Source organism: Anomalospiza imberbis, unplaced genomic scaffold (assembly GCF_031753505.1).
Source record: "Anomalospiza imberbis isolate Cuckoo-Finch-1a 21T00152 unplaced genomic scaffold, ASM3175350v1 scaffold_123, whole genome shotgun sequence".
NCBI lineage: Eukaryota > Metazoa > Chordata > Aves > Passeriformes > Viduidae > Anomalospiza > Anomalospiza imberbis.
Genome location: NW_027099626.1, coordinates 47,608 through 62,122, shown reverse-complemented (window position 1 = coordinate 62,122; position 14,515 = coordinate 47,608). Strand labels below are relative to the sequence as shown.

The 14,515-nt window shown below is 51.1% G+C and overlaps 1 long non-coding RNA gene across 1 annotated transcript; it reads left to right on the top strand.

Moving 5' to 3' along the window:
- The first annotated feature begins 12,410 nt into the window (after nucleotides 1-12,410).
- Nucleotides 12,411-13,577, top strand: LOC137465975 (uncharacterized). The gene is made up of 3 exons (XR_010994922.1): nucleotides 12,411-12,659; nucleotides 13,006-13,123; nucleotides 13,501-13,577. It is a non-coding gene; the product is annotated as an uncharacterized lncRNA (long non-coding RNA).
- Nucleotides 13,578-14,515: the final 938 nt, after the last annotated feature.

The following is a 14,515-nucleotide window of genomic DNA, read 5'->3' as shown; positions in this document are numbered from 1 at the left end:
TCGCTCGCAGCCTCTGAGTAACCCAAGGGTGTCACTGGGGAGGAAACATCCCAGCTGCCGCCATTGGACTCAGCAGCAAGGCAAGCCCGGGCAGGTCTCTGTCGGAATATTGGGAACCCCAATAGAAGAAGAGTTATTTTTATTAGCAAGGAAATCACAGAGCCCCAGTGTTTCAGAGGCACATGAGTGCCAGCCCTCAGGAAGCCAAGGCCAGCCAGACTTATCTCCCCTGGCAGCTTTTTTCTGGGAGCTATCCTTGGATATAAAGAATTCTGGAGGCAGATCCCAAATTTTGGCCATGGGAGCCTAGTTGAGGTGGATGGTTTTTTCCCATAAGAAAGAAAAGTACATGGTCCCAGTGTTTCAAAGGCAGATGAGAGGTGGCCCCTGGGTGGCCAAGGTAGCCAGACCTGTCTTTCCTGGCAGATTTCATCTGAGAACAATCTTTGCATATAAGGAAATTTGGAGAAGGAATCCCAGTTTTGGCCCTGGGTCCCTGGAGGAGAAGGAGAGTTCTCTCCCATAGGAAGGAAAGCCCAGAGCCCCAGTGCTTCAGGGGCAGATGAAAAGTAGCCCTTGACATGCCAAGGTGTCCTAGTTTAGGGCAAACTTGGGAGAAATCCTGCAGGAGGAGCCCCCAGAAAGTAATCCCCCCCCCCCCCCACGGCCCCTCCACTTCCTGGTTTGGGAAGAATTTCCATGGAGAGAAGTGAAAAAAATCCCTATTTTTTCAACAACCAAAACACTCCCCAATACAAAAAAACAACTAACTAATAAGCAAAAGCAAAAGCAAGGGCAAAGCGAAAGCAAGCAAGCCAGCAAGCAGGCAAGGAAACCTAGCCTCTCCTAGACACAAACCATGGGGGAGCTGAGCCGGCTGATAACAAGACAAAACAAACCTTCACTTTCAGAGTCAGTCCTGAAGGCACAAAACATCATATCAGGCTTAAACAGAACACACGACTGGGGATGCAAGCACCATAACGTCACCCTAGGACATACCACACCTTATCTCCATATCGTCAACATACTACCAAAATTCATGCAAAAACTTCATCGAGTAAAAACTTCCATCTTTCACTTACTCATCCTTCCATCTCACTTGCTCAAACCTGCGACACTTACACATTTCCTTCTATCTCTCTTGCTCAAACCTTTGACACTTAAATATTTCCTTCTGTCTCATGTCGGTGTGGTTTAATGTACAGATAGTGGCAGTAACATCCTGCAAACAGTGATATTTGCATATGAGTCTCACCCCACAATCAGATCTCCCTGAGGTACACATCGTGTTCTTCCATATTTCTGCATTATTCACCATGTACAACCTGGTCCCTGAGCAAAGACAATCCCACCAATGGGTTTGTCTGTACTCGAGGCAGAATTGATCCACACTCTCTTCCCTAACAAACCTCTGATATGTGCCACTGGGACTTTATCTCCATCTACTATATTCAGGGACTCAGACTGGGCAGGGCCTGCTCCATTGGTGGAACCTCGGGTGTTAACTAACCAGGTGGCCTTTGCTAAATGCTGCTCCCAGTTTTTGAAAGATCCCCCACCCAATGCTTTCAAGGTGGTTTTTAACAGTCCATTGTACCTCTCCACTTTGCCTGCAGCTGGTGCATGGTAAGGGATATGGTGCACCCACTCAATGCCATGTTCCCTAGCCCAGGTGTTGATAAGGCTGTTCTTGAAATGAGTCCCATTGTCAGACTCAATCCTCTCAGGGGTGCCATGCCTCCAAATTACCTGCTTTTCAAGGCCCGGGATGGTGTTACAGGCTGTAGCATGAGACACAGGTAAGGTCTTCAACCATCCCGTGGTGGCTTCTACCATTGTGACCACATAGCGCTTGCCTTGGTGTGTCTGGGGCAGTGTGATGTAGTCAATCTGCCAGGCCCCCCCTTACCTGTACTTGGACCACTGCCCACCATACCACAGGGGCTTCACTCGCTTGACCTGCTTGATCTCAGCACACGTCTCACAGTCATGGATAACATGAGAAATACTGTCCATGGTTAAATCCACCCCTTGGTCTCATGCCCACTTAAAAGTGCCATCTCTGCCCTGATGGCCTGAGGCATCATGGGCCCATCGTGCTAGGAGCAACTCGCCCTTGTGTTGCCAATCCAGGTCTATCTTTGACACCCCTATCTTTGCAGCCTGATCTACCTGCTGATTGTTTTGCTGCTCTTCATTAGCTCTACTTTTGGGTACATGGGCATCTACATGGCGAACCTTCACAGGTAGTTTCTCTACCCAGGTAGCAATGTCTTTCCATTCTTCAGCAGCTCAAATTGGTTTTCCTCTACACTGCCAGTTAGCCGTTTTCCATCTCTCCAGCCAGCCCCACAGAGCATTGGCTACCATCCATGAATCAGTGTAGAGGTAGAGCTTTGGCCACTTCCCCTTTCTGCAATGTCTAGGGCCAGTTGAACAGCTTTGAGTTCAGCAAGTTGACTTGATCCACCCTCTCCTTCAGTGGTCTCTGTGACCCATTGTGTGGGGCTCCATACGGCTGCTTTCCACTTCCGATTCATCCCTACAATGTGACAGGAACCGTCAGTGAAAAGAGCGTAGCGTGTTTCCTCTGCTGGCAGTTGGTTGCATGGTGGAGCTTCTTCAGCCTGTGTCACTGGTTCTTGTTCTTCATCTGTGACACCAAAACTTTCACCTTGGGGCCAATTTGTAATTGCTTCCAAAATCCCAGGGTGATTCAGTTTACCAATATGCACTGTGTGATGAGATCAATCCACTTGCTCCATGTAGCACTGGTGGCATGGTGGGTGAAGGGACCCTTTCCTCTGAACATCCACCCCGGCACCGGTAGTCGGGGTGCCAGGAGTTGTGCTTCCTTACCAATCACCTCTGAGGCAGCTTGGAGTCCTTCATAGGCAGCCAAGATTTCATTCTCTGTTGGGGTGTAGTTGGCTTCAGACCCTCTGTAGCTCCAACTCCAAAATCCTAATGGTCGGCCTTGAGTCTCCCCAGGCACCTTCTGCCAAAGGCCCCAGGACAGACCATTGTTACCAGCTGCTGAGTAGAGCATGTTCTTCATCTCTGGTCCCGTCCTGACTGGGCCAAGGGCTACCGCATGAGCAATTTTCTGCTTAATCTAGGCGAAAGCTTGTTGCTGCTCAGGGCCCCAATGGAACTCGTTCTTCTTGCGGGTGACCATGTAAAGAGGGCTCACAATCCTACTGTACTCAGGAATGTGCATTCTCCAAAAGCCTATGGTGCCTAAGAAAACTTGTGTTTCCTTCTTATTGGGTGGTGGGGACATAGCTGTGATCTTGTTGATGACATCCGTAGGAATCTGACGCCGTCCATCTTGCCACTTCACTCCCAAGAACTGGATCTCTTGAGCAGGTTCCTTAACTTTACTCTTCTTGATGGCAAAACCATCTTCCAGGAGTATTCGGATTATTTTCTTTCCTTTCTCAAACACTTCTGCTGCTGTGTTCCCCCACACAGTGATGTCATTGATGTTGCCATGGTTTCACACTGGCGCCATGCCAGCGCCCCCATGAAAATGCACCTTTCCAAATAATTGCTGTGAGATGTGATCAGGAACAGAGCAGAGCGGGCCCAAGCTTAATAACAAAGAAAAGAACTTTATTAATCTACTACTACTATAAAACTACAAACACTAAATCCTGGATGAAGTCCTTCCAAAACACCCCTCCTCCTCCCACCTAATTTCCAAACAAACTCAACAGTGAGTTTGACTGGGGTGCTTGCATCCCCAGTCGTGTGTTCTGTTTAAGCCTGATGTGATGTTTTGTGCCTTCAGGACTGACTCTGAAAGTGAAGGTTTGTTTTGTCTTGTTATCAGCCAGCTCACCTCCCCCCATGATCTGTGTCTAGGAGAGGCTAGGTTTCCTTACTTGCTTGCTGGCTTGCTTGCTTTCGCGTTGCCCTTGCTTTTGCTTTTGCGTATTAGTTAGTCGGGTTTTTTTTTTTTTTTTTTGTACTGGGGAGTGTTTTGCTTGTTGAATAAACAGGGTTTTTTCCACTTCTCTCCAAGGAAATTCTTCCCGAACCAGGAAGGGGAGGGGCCGTGGGGGTGTTTGCTTTCTGGGGGCTCCTCCTGGAGGATTTCTCCCAAGTTTGCCCTAAACTAGGACACCTTGGCATGTCAAGGGCTACTTTTCATCTGCCCCTGAAGCACTGGGGCTCTGGGCTTTCCTTCCTATGGGAGAGAACTGTCCTTCTTCTCAAGGTGTCCATGGTCGAAATTGAGATTCCTCCTCCCAAATTCCATATATCCAACGATCCTTTCATGACAAAAGATGCCAGGACAAACAGGTCTGGCTGGCTTGGCCTCCCAGGAGCCACCTCTCTCCTCTTCTGCCTTTGAAACACTTGGGCTCTGTGCTTTCCTTCCTGTGGAAAAGAACTGTCCTTCTTATCTATGCAGAAATGGCCAAAATTGGGGTTCCACCTCCAAAATTCCCTATATCCAAGGGTTGCTTTCAGAAAAAATCTACCAGGACAAACAGGTCTGGCTGCCTTAGGCTTCTGGTGCCCATCTGCCCTTGAAACACTGGTGTTCCATGCTTTCCTTCCTATGGAAAAGAACTGTCCTCCTCCCCCAGGTGTCCATGTCTGAAACTCGGATTCCACCTCTAAAATTCTGTATATCCAAGGGTTGCTCCCAGGCAAAATCTGCCAGTACCATCCATTCTGGCTGGCCTTGGCCTCTGGTGGCTGCCCCTGCCACACTGGGGCTCGGTTCTTTCCTTCCCATGGAGATTACTGTGACACTGTGGGGACCTCGTGGAAGCAAGGGGATCATTGTGGCACCACTGGAGCCCATGGAACCAAGGGGCCATGGTGACACAGCAGGGCTTCATGGACCCAGAGACCATTATGACTCTGTGGGGCCTGTCGGAACCATGGAGGCCATTCTGACCCTTCAGGGCCTCGTGTCACCAAGGGGACATTGTGACACCTCAGGGCCTCATGGAAGCAAGGGACCATTGGGACACTGTGGGGCCCCATGGAACCGAGGGAACATGGAATAGGTCTGGCTGGCTTGGCCTCCCAGGGGCCACCTGACAGGTCAGGCTGATGTTGGAATGTTAAGGGCTGCCTCTCATCAGCCCCTGGAGCACTGGGGCTCCGTGCTTTCCTTCCTAAGGGAAAGGACTGTCCCTCTTTTCAGATGCCCATTGCCAAAATTGGTATCCTCCCTAAAAAATTTCCTCTATGCAAAGGTATCTCTCAGAAAAACCTGCCAGCTCTGGCTGGCCTTGGCCTCCAGGGGTCACCTCTCATCTGCCCCTGAAACAGAGGGATCTGTTCCTTCCTTCCTATGGATAAAAAACAGCCTTCTTGACAAAGACCATGGCAAAAATTAGACTTTGGCCTCCCAAATTCCGTATATCCAAGGATTGTGCCCAGACAAAAGTAGCCAGGACAGACAGGTCAGGCTGGCCCTGTTCTCTGGTGATTTTCTTAGATTATGAGCTGAATGTTTTCACTTGAAAACATCCTGGAGAGGGCCCGGAGATCTTGCAAGCTGGGCTTTTGAAGCCTTGGGCACATGACCACTACATATGGACAAAGGAGCTCTGTGCTCTGTGCTGTTGTGGTGGTTTTGCATCATGGAAGTGATGTCCTGAGAGAAGCTGCTAGCAGTTTCCTCGGTGTCTGACAAAAAAACAATCAGTAATTAGCTTTGAGAATTGACAATCTGTTAAACCACTAAGGAAACTGCACATGCCTCTGTGAAGACACAAGTTAAAGATGGAGAAGCCTGGCTGGGTCTGTTTCCCTTCTGGCCAGCAAAGAGGTGACCAGGCCGGCCCGGCCCCGTCTCAGCCAGGCCAGGCCGGGCGGCTCCTGCCGTGGGGCCGGGCCCCTTCCCAGGGAGCCGCCAGGCCCCATCGGCTGCCGGGCAGGGCAGGGGAGGCCGCGGGGCCGAGGCCGGGCCGGGCCGTGGCTGCGGTTGCTGACATCTGGCCGCTACCGAGCCCTGCCCCGCCGCCAGCCTGGGCCCAGCCAGGATCCGCCGGGCCCCAGGAGCAGCCCCGGGCCGGGCTGGCTCGGCCAAGGTTCTGCCGCCCTTGGGGTTCGCCCGCAACCAGCGGGCAGGGGAGGAGAAGCCATGGGCCCCGGCCGTGCTGCTGCTGTGCTCTGGCCTGGCTGCTGAGATCCTGGCCCTGCCCCAGCGCGGCCCAGCCTGACACAGCCCCAGCGCAGCCGCTGCAGGAACCTCCATGGTAAAACAGCTCCGGCCGCAAGTACCGAGCCCGGCCGGGGTCACGGAACCATCTGCAGGCCCCAGCTGAGATATTGACTCTTCCAGTGCTTCCATCCTCCCTCGAGTGAGAGAAAAGGACAAAGTGCAGGCACACACAGGAGCAACATGAAGACACCGAGATCAGTGAAGAGGAAGTTGAGTCCCAGATGGGAGGGATGAGGAGATGCCTTGATCTTGGGGCTGAAATCCTCTGGTAACGCTATGGAGAAGGATGTAATTGATACATCAGACTCTCTTTTTCCCTATAACACATTGAAAAGAATTGGCAGATGACTTGTTCAGCAAAGGCCTCCATACTAATGTAAGGAAATGTTGAAGTAGCTGTGATCCCATGAGAAGTTTGAACAATGAAAGACAGCAGAGTGATGAGAACCTATGCCCCCAGGGAGAGACGAAGACCTCTGTTTCCAGAGATGAAGATGATTTCAGAAATAAGTGAAGAGAACCTTTGCTCTTAAACAGCTCATCTGTAAACTAATACCTCATAAGTTGGCATGGCCCATAAACACAGCTGTGGGAAAAGCTGTGAAAAATGGGAGGGACTTCACCATTGCAGGCAGCTGCTTTTCATGGAAATGAAAAGCCATGAGATAACTATTGTCTTGTGGAGAAGTCTCCATAACATTTACAAGAGGAACTTCTCTCCCTAAGTGAGCTGAAGAAAGACTATTCTAGAGGTGGAAAGCTGACTGAAAATTTTAGGTTTTGTCTCTTTACATTGTCAGGTTGTATGGAGAGAGGAAGTGTTCGGAAAGTTTTGTTCTGATTCTTCTTACTCTTTATTCTACTTACTATAAATAAACTTTTCTTTATACCCTTTTAAAGTTTTGAGCCCACTTTGCCTTTCTCCTAATCTTATCTCAGAGCAAGAAATTAGTAAGTATATTCTAGTGAGTGCCCTGGTAATTAGCCAACACTGAACCCACCACAGTAATTAACACATTTGCCGAGAAATCTCAAATTGGAGAAGCAAAGCCAATACAAAATCTTCCTGATGAACTGCCTCAGACAAGAGGGAAATCAAGGCACAGGGATGGTTTCTCAGGATTTGTTTGTTCCTCATGAGCCCCGTGGTGCATTTGGAGCTGAGCCCTTGAACCTCAGGGCCCGAGAGGAGATTGCACAAAACTTTCCAGGAGCCAAAGTCAGAAGAAAACCCCAAAGTGTCTCAAAGCATAAATGGGACCCACTGAGGTCCATCCCCAACACAGGCTCCTCATGGACTCCTTGGAGGAGAGAACAGGAGGCCAGGATGGCACAAAAACTTCATGGCTGGAGCTTTTCCAGGAGGCCCCAGTGCCTCAGGACAAGGTGTCTCCTGACAGCCCTTGGTGGCACAGACCCTGCTGTGCCCCAGGGCACCAGGACTTGGCTTCTCTTTGTCCCCACCTGTCATCAGTGCCTCCAGTTCTCTGCTCTGCCTGGGGCCTGGGGACACTTTCTCAGTCGTGTCCCTCAGTGGGACCCATTGTCAGGGTCCGCAAATGCATGCAGGGTCCCTGATAGGTTCTTTTTGGAGATCTCAAAGCACAAAAGACACAGCAGGGGACACAACACTTTGCTTAAACAAAAATGCACTTTTATTTAGTGCCAACAACTGCGATAGTGGGAGAGAAATAAAGAGATAGAGTGAAAGATAGAGAAAGAGGGGAAGGGGATTATAGCTACCAGTCTGAAGAGACGAGGCCCTCGGAGCTTGACGAGATGCTCATAGGCTGTCTTCTCCAGGTGAGGTCCGGACAAAGTCCTCAAAACTCCTTCAGTCTTTTATAGGGTTCCTCAAAGCGGGTGGCATCTGGCCAAAGCGGCAGTTCTCCTGGCTACATGGTGGGTGTGGACTCGTTGTTTTGGGAACCAGTTGCAACCGTCGCATCGGTGCGGGACCAAGGGTACAGGACCGAGGGTACAGGACGAACTGATTAGGACTCAGTCCACCATGACCAGTCCATTGTTCTCGCACTGAGTTCCCATGGCATCGCATACCAGTCCTTAAGGCTTGGCAGACTTTCCACCTCAGCCAGGCTAGAGCTACTTTCAGGGTCTAGGGTCTCAGTCCTTGGAGACAGTCGTGAGGCAAACATGAGGGATTTTCGGACAGACCCTGACAACTGTCTGCATCTTCAAACCCCTTGGCTACAGCAGCAGGAGTTCCTTTTACAGCTGTGAACAGCAGCCTGAACTTTGCAGCCCCAGCAGAACTGCAAAGCCCCTCTGTCCGTCCCCAGTCACTCTTGTATCACCTTTCTACTGAAATGAGCTTTGTGTGAACTCTGCCCAGGTTGGCATCCCTCTGCTCCTGGCAGGAAATGGATACTTCAAACAATTTGTATTAGTTCCACGAAGGAGTTTGGGAAACTCTTGTTCTCCCTTAGCAAGAAAAAAGTCTTGGTTTTGTTTTAAAACAAAAGCTTATTTCAAGCTCACTTTGGAAGTGACTGAGTTTCTCTCGGTGGACATAATTTTAACACTTAGAAACAATGAAAATTTTGGGTTTGTTCTAAAGTAACAGCTTATTTCAAGCTCATTTCTGAAATAACTGAGTTTCTCTGTGCTTTTAATTAAACCACCAAGAAACAGAATGTATGGAAGTAATTAACATTTATCAGGACTAGTAAGTATTGGGGTAAAAAGAGTAAAGCGGTGACAGTATTCTTTATGAAAACATTCTCTAAATTCAGTGTCTTAGACAAGAAAGAAAAAACCTCTTCGCCAGTCTCCCGTGCACCTGCTGTCACAGCAGATCCTCCCCTCTGCCACAGTCTGCAGGCACTGATGTGCCTGTGCCACTCCCCTTCCCACAGAAACCCACAGCAATCTCTTGTCCCCAGGGGATCAGGCTGGAGCAGTGGCTGAACGAGAAAATAGTATGTCTTTGTTGGGCAGCAGTAAGTTGAGTCTTTTGGGAAAAGGCACAGTTGGTGATGCACTAATTCAGAGCAATCCGTATTTTGCATTTGACATGGGAGAAACTCCTCAGACAGCCACCAGAAATAATACTTGCTTAATAGTAGTTATTAGGTGGTTGACAGTTTTCCATTTATATTTTTGCTTTTAGATGAAGTCTGATTTGTTGAAGGATTTGGTGTTTGGAGCTTTGAAGCAAAACATTTTTGTTTAAGATATGATAGACATTTTACATTTTTTTTTATAACATGTTTCTGGGCTCCTGTGTAGAGATAAGAACATAAAAGCCTTGATAAAAATACTTACGAAATTGGCCTGAAATACTTCTTTCCTAGTGTTTTGATGATAGGAGCAATATTCACGTGTTCTAAACAAGTCATGTTGGAGGTTGTGAGGTACCAGATGCTACACAAAGAAAAAGCTCTTTCTAGAAAACTGATCATCTGAAGGGGGGAGGCAGGGGAAGGGAAGGCAACGAAAGTGACCTCAGTGCCTTGCCCATCAAGTTTGTCAGGAATGTGGGGACATCCCGGATCTATTATACCTACCAAGGTGCAGGCCTGTGGATCCCACTTCTTTGTGTTACATCCTAATTTCTCCTCCCCGTGATCCTGCACTGGAAGGAGCAGACACACAAAATCAGAGAACAAGCCCTGAGCAGGGAACAAAGAGCAGCTCTTGAGGCTAATTCGTCTGGGTCTCACTGTGATCAGCTTTTAGTGCTGATGCAGAGCTTTTCATACACAAGGGCTTTTCAAAGGTTGGAGATGCAAATAGGTAGAATGTCTTCCTCAATGCGCCTGCAGCCTTTGAACTGCACCTGACAAGAACAGCCCAGGAACGGCCCCGCCCAGTGCGGCTGGGCGCGCGCGGGCCCGAGCGCAGCGCCCCCCTCAGGCCGCGCGCCGCCGGCGCAGCCGCGGCCGTTGCGCCGGGGCCGTTGTGGCGACAGCCGGCGAGCGGCGCCATGGCGGAGCTGCCGCTGCCCGCCGGGCTCAGAGCCAGCGCCTTCCCCGCCAAGCTGTGGCGCCTGGCGAACAGCCCCCGCGTCCGCTCCGTGCGCTGGGACAGCCGGGCCCGGGGGCTGCTCATCCACCGCTCCCTCTTCGAGCGGGAGCTGCTCAGCCCGGGCGACGCCCGGGGCCCGGCCCCGCACACCTTCAGGGCCACGCAGTTCCGCAGCTTCGTGCGCCAGCTCTACCGCCACGGCTTCCGCAGGGTGCCGGGCCGGGTTGGCTCAGCTGCGCCGGGCAATGCCGGCAGCTGGCTCCACTACAGCAACCCCTGCTTTCGCCGCGACCGCCCCGACCTCCTGCTCCGCATCAGGCGCCGGAGCGCGGCCAACAGGCAGCGGCCGGCGGCGGGGCGGGAGGGCCGCAGGCGCCCGCCCCGCGGCTCCCAGCAGCTCCCCGGGGCGCGGCCGCTGCCGCACGGGCGGGAGGGGCCTCGCAGCCGCTTCCAGCAGCTCTACGGGGGGCAGCTGCCTCCGATCGACCGGGAGGTGCTCAGGATCCAGCCCTGCAGCTTCCAGCAGCTCCACAGGGAGCAGCAGCCCCCAGCCTACGACCCGCGAGGTAGGAAAAGAGTTTTAGCCTTGCTTTTCCCCAAAAGGTCATGAAAAGTGACTGTTTGATGTATTTTTCCACAAGGCTCTGTCCTTCTCGGCCCAAAATTCTCAAGCTTATTTAGAAGGGGCACCTAGAAAGGCAAAAGATTCTCTGCTTGGTTTTCCTGCCTGCTTCCTGTGATGGTTGATCCAAGGCAGCAACAGAGATCTGTGTCCGAGAGCCACATTGTGGAGTGTGACCAATGTCTTTGGGTTCTTGCAGCCACCTCGGGCACTTCAGCCCCCAGCGCTCCACCTGGCAGTGCAGGTTGTGCAGCATCGACGGCCTCCGGCTCAGCCTGGAATGCACCTGGTGAAGAGCAATTGCCACCAGTGGATCTTGGCTTGGCCGTCGAGAATATGATCCGGGAGATCAGGAGATCCCTGCCTGAAAGGTCTCCCTCTGCTCAGGTAACCCACTGGAGGGGAATGGAAGAGGCTGGGCTGAAAGTTTTTGAATGCTGTTACATGGAGAAGGAGAGCAACTGTATCCTTGATGCGATTCCAGCAAAATACTGAATGATCTTTAGTTTTCTTTTTTTCTATTGTTCTTTCAAGGGCAATATGAATGCTGCCCCTGAGTCTTTGGGAGGGGAGCCTGTGAACCGGGCTGCAGCAGAGGAAACTTCATCTGGCACCGAGAGCTGCGAGAACAGTTCCCCAGAGCCTGAGGAGCCTGGTAAGGACAGAGCCCCCGTTGGTTTAGAGAGGTGTGAGACGGCTGCTCTGAGCCTGCCTCTGGCAGGAAGGGAGACGAGAAGAGTTGAGCTCTTGTCTGCAGGGTTGGTGCTTCCTGGTGCCTTTAGTTCAAAGGCACATGCACAACCTGCCCGAGCTCTGCCCTCCACGCTTCGCCAGAGGCTTGGGCACTGAGTCCTCTGCTGTGGCAAGGGAGCAGGGAATAAACCTGACCTTGTGGGAGTTGTGCCACCAAGCTGGGTGTCCCAGTCTGGTTCATACCTCAACCCCCAGCAGCCTTCAGCCATTTCAGTGAGGACTGTGGTCTCTCTGTCACTGGGACTGTCTGTGTTTCAAGCTCTCGTGGGTGCCATTTGCACTGTGGGTGCTGAGACTTTATTAGAATACTTAAATACTTTACACAGTTCCGTTTTGAAAACTTGGAAGGATCCCTGTTCTTTATAGAGCAGGCTTCAAATTGCCAAGCGAGAGTCTGCCTTTCAGGCCATCTTTTAATGTCCCTGATAGAAGGACAATTGGTGCTCAAGGGACACTTGCACAAGGGCCAGTATTGTCTCAGTGTTCCCTTTGCTTCCCAGATCCCGTGTGATCAGCTTGCCCAGGAGGGCTGCCCTGTGTGGCAGGAAGAGACAGAGGGAGAGCCTGTGACCATTGGGCAGGTAGAATTCCTCTCTCTCTAGTTATATTTATAGATGTGTATAGTTATATTTATTGATACATGTAGTTGTATTTATAGATTTATGTAGTTATATTTATCTATCTACATAGACAGAGATTTTTCTAGTTAATTTATTTTTAGTTTTAGGTGTATATATTTATATTTTTAGATGTGCAGTTATAGTTGTAGATGTCCATAGTTGCATTTATACATGTGTATAGTTACATTTACATATATATAGTTATATTTGTAGATAGGCATATTTATATTGATATATGGGGGTTTAGTTACATAGATTGATATCTGTATAGGTGTAGGCCTCTTTTTAACCTCTTCCCCTGCTCTGCTTCCTCCCTCACCTCTTGCTTTTCCCCCGTGCCCCCTGTGTCCCCTCTCCCTGTGCTGGGTCCGAGCTGGCGGCCGGGCTGGGCGGAGCAGCAGTTCCAGCCCCGGGTGTCCCTGGAGCGGTGGGAGCTGCCGGTGGCCCCAGGCACTGTCCCCTGAGGAGCTGCTGAAGGACGGTGAGACTGAGGGGGCTGAGGGGGCGGTGACGCTGAAGGGACGGTGACCCTGAGGTGCTGCTGGGGCTGAGGGCTGTGGGGCAGCCGAGGGCGATGGTGGCACTGAGGTGACAGGGAAGTGGCACAGGCCGAGGGGTGGCGGGTCTAGGGGGATGGGATGGGTCAGAAGGGACTGAGGGGCTGAGAGGACTGTGAGGGGCTGAAGAAACTGAAGGGGGCTGGGGCTTTGCCGAGAGCATGGCAGGGCTGAGGGGATGGAGGGGGCTGGCAGGGAGCACAGAGGGCTCCGGGACTGCAGCTCTGCCAGGTCTTGGAACCAGTTGCAGAGCCTCCGCTTTTGCCACAGCTGCAGTGGAGACCTCGAGGACAGCCGGAGACTGACGGGAGCCAGCAGGGAGAAGCAGAAGGCCAGCAGCAAGAGCAGGGAACGGGGACCTGCTGCTGCCACGCTGGAGAGAGCCTGGGTGAGGCCACAGGGCCGGGGAGGCAGGGTGGGGCTGAGGGTGGCGTGGGCTGTGGCCGTGGGCACTGCCCAGCGGGGCAGCAGCGGGCCCTGCCCGTGCTGGGGCCGCTCAGCGCAGCTGCCCCGGTCGGCACAGGGGCTGTCCTTGGGCAAGGCAGCTCTGCCGGCAGGGCCCGGGAGCTGTGCCGGCTGTGCCGGGCTGCCGGGGCTGCAGGACAGTCCCGCCGTGGCTGCGCTCACCACAGCCTGGCCCACTCGGCTGCTTTTTCTTTCTAACCCTCCTGGGGAGGCTCTGAGATCTTCCCTTCCCTGATGGAAGTGCGGCTGCTGCCAAGGAAAACGTCCCCATACTGACTCAGTGCTCCCTTTGCTTCCCAGCTGTGCCATCTGCCGTCCCTGTCCAGGAGAGCTGCTCTGCACGGGAGGAAGAGCCCGAGGGAGAGGCTTTGAAGATGGGGCAGCTGGGATCCCTCTGCTTGCTGTTCTGTTTAAAGTTATGTTGCAGTTATGTTTGTACTGATGCAGTTGGATGGGTATTTACCTTAGCACAGTGATATTTGTATATTTATAGACAGGTTTGGTTTATATATCTAATCTATTGATATATATATGTATATATGTCTGTTGTATGTAGTATGTGATGTTTAATCTATATTTACATCTGTAGACTGTTATACTTGTATGTGCATTTATATATATGTGCATATACATATGTATTTAATTTTATTTAAAGATGTATGGAGGGCATTGTTGTATAAGTCTATTGATTGAATTCTTAGTGTAGGGCTATTTAGAGAGGGCATGCATATTTCTGTATTTCTATATGGGCTTTACACTTGTAGTAATATGTAATAAATTGAGTTGTTAAACACGTAATTGATCTTTGTGTATAGTGAGTTGCTGTAGAGGTTGGCAATAAATGAAGTTTTATTAACTGAAGTTGGTATTTGTATATTTTTACCTAGACTGGTTGTAATAATCTAATAAATTCCTGGTTTTAACCTAAATTGAGATTTGTATAGTTCTGTATTGTCAGTGTGGGTGTAGCAATTTGTAATAAATGACATTTTCCAATGGATGAAATGGATTCTCGTGTGTTTGTCGATCAGCAGTGTGGCTGTAGCAATCTGCAGGAAATGCCATTTGTCAACTGCAGTGGGTGTTTTGTGATTTGTGCCACCCAAAGCCAGGAGCAGATGTAAATGCAGGAGGAGTTTGGCCATGAAAATCTCCAGCCATGCCCAGCACATGCCCCACTTGCACTCAGGCTGGGAAAGGGAAGGGCAGATTTGGGATGGCAGCAGAGCCACACGTTGGCTCAGAACTCGCTGCAAAGGCCTGCTGAGGAGACTCTGGGACTCCACTAGGAGTAGAACTCCGAGCAGGAGCCACC